Genomic DNA, 2,130 nt, shown 5'->3' on the forward strand with positions numbered 1-2,130 from the left:
TTATCTTCTTTACAAAACTAATCCATTCATAAATATCCAAAGATTACATTACATGCAGTGGTGTAGTCTAATATATTGTAGTGGGTATATTGCACTCTATATAAATATGTTTGTATGCATAATGTATGTATACAGTACATATAAGTATATAGAAGACCGGCTGGACAGAGACTAAATACACTAACAAGGTTTAACGAGGGTTAACAAGGGTCAGGTGACACAAGGGCTAAAGAACAGGTGAAAGGCATCAGGGCGGGGCAGACCATCTCAAAAGACAGGAAGGGAAACCAGATGGGAGAAACCAAGGGGGTAAGCGTGCATCCTCAGCCTTTGGCAAACATTTTGATGCCACCTATCCCCCCCCCCGCCGTCAGCATCCCATTGACTCCCATTCATTTTGATATTTCTTTGACAGCGAATAACTTTCTGTAACTCATGTAGATGTACAGTATGTTCAAGCAAAACAGAAATTCAATAAATACATAAACCTACTAAATTTAACAAAACATTTAATGGCTCCAACACACATTATTACGTAAAGTGTAGGTGAACAGCAGCATAGTTGTTTTTTTCTAATTTAAAGTGCAAATTGCTTACAGAAGGGATTCACTTATACGCAGAATCTCCAGGATCTCCATGCACCCACTTCAAAATGCCCAATGACACGCAACAATATACTAAATTGTCATCTGTGGGTTTTTTCTTTACATGGGATAAATAAAGGACATTTTAGCCTTGAATTGCTGCATAAAAGTGTATCAAAATTAAGGAAATGAAGTCTTTGACGCTGAAAATGTCCCTGGGGAAGGGCACCCAGACCCCACCCCCCAAAGCATACACATATACAGTACAGTATACCCACTACAAGACATCACACTACACCACAGTGTATGTCTGTACATGACGACAGTAAAAATAATAACACAAATCTAGGTTTCCGTCTGGTTTCGAACCGGCGTCTAGTTTTCTGGACGCCGGGTCTTTTTCTCGGGATATTTTTGATAAATTACATAAATTATAAATACGCATGCGCATTTACCAGTTTGTTTCCCTAAGCACCTACAGTTGTTATTAACATGTATTTGAGCCATGTGAATATATATTTCTGAATGAAATAAAAGTTGTGACAAAAATCCATGTTACCGTCTGGTTTCGAACCGGCGTCCAGTTGGACCTCCGTCACGTGAACAGCAGAGCATTCACTCTCTACAGTAGTCCTTATCACTACGGGTGTCATATATATTTGGCCACAAGCGGGATTTTGGGGCGCTGTTTCCCGTTTAATGACATCAAACTGTCGAAGTAATCTTTTCTATTTTGGATGCTACAAACCTGCAAAGCGGAGACGCGTTTGACCTCCGTCACCGTGACAGCAAATGGACTTTTAAACTAAAAAATAAGTTGCCATAGCAAGAGAAGAATAACAGAAAACATGGATGTATTTTTACCAACTTTCTTGGCAAGAAAGATGGACTTATGCGTCGCTCAGGGGGGGGAGGGATACCAACAGATACGAACGTAACAAAGGTACGTTTTGTTTTAGATTACACATTTATTTAAGGAAAGGAGCTGTGAAGTCAGTGCTGATTGCGTCTGTCCCCCGTCTGGATTCGAGTTTTTTGGAGTTGTGAAGACGTATTTTCATACATTACTGTAAAAACCGGTGTGAGCTGATTGTGGGGTTATTACGGTAACGTGACTAACTTTTCGGAGGAATCCACTGAACGTGAATATTCCAAGTGTTGGTGTAAAAGGCCTTTAAGTGATGTTTTATTAAAGTTAAATACCATACTGAAATAAAACATTTTATTTCATTATATTATTTTTCTGGTGTAAAAAAACGATGTTTCCGCCCGGTTTCGAACCGGGGACCTTTCGCGTGTGAGGCGAACGTGATAACCACTACACTACGGAAACTTGGTGAGGATAAAGCATCTACCAAGACATTTCTCAATTTGTTCAATGTCACTTTTTTCCATTTCATTTCATATATTTATTATACAGGAAAGTTAGATTAAAGTAACATTACATTACAATATAAAAACGGGCCTGACTCAGTTTAAAAACTGGTTTTCAGCAGGTTCCTGTTCTGCAGAAACATAAAACATGGTTACAGCACGTCAGGACAAA

The 2,130-nt window shown here is 39.0% G+C and overlaps 1 non-coding gene across 1 annotated transcript; it reads right to left on the reverse strand.

Annotated features, from left to right (window-relative positions):
- Nucleotides 1–1,844: 1,844 nt before the first annotated feature.
- Nucleotides 1,845–1,917, reverse strand: trnav-cac (transfer RNA valine (anticodon CAC)). The gene has a single exon. It is a non-coding gene; the product is annotated as a tRNA-Val (tRNA).
- Between the last annotated feature and the right edge of the window lie 213 nt (nucleotides 1,918–2,130).

Source organism: Etheostoma spectabile, unplaced genomic scaffold, assembly GCF_008692095.1.
Source record: "Etheostoma spectabile isolate EspeVRDwgs_2016 unplaced genomic scaffold, UIUC_Espe_1.0 scaffold00011929, whole genome shotgun sequence".
Classification (NCBI taxonomy): Eukaryota; Metazoa; Chordata; class Actinopteri; order Perciformes; family Percidae; genus Etheostoma; species Etheostoma spectabile.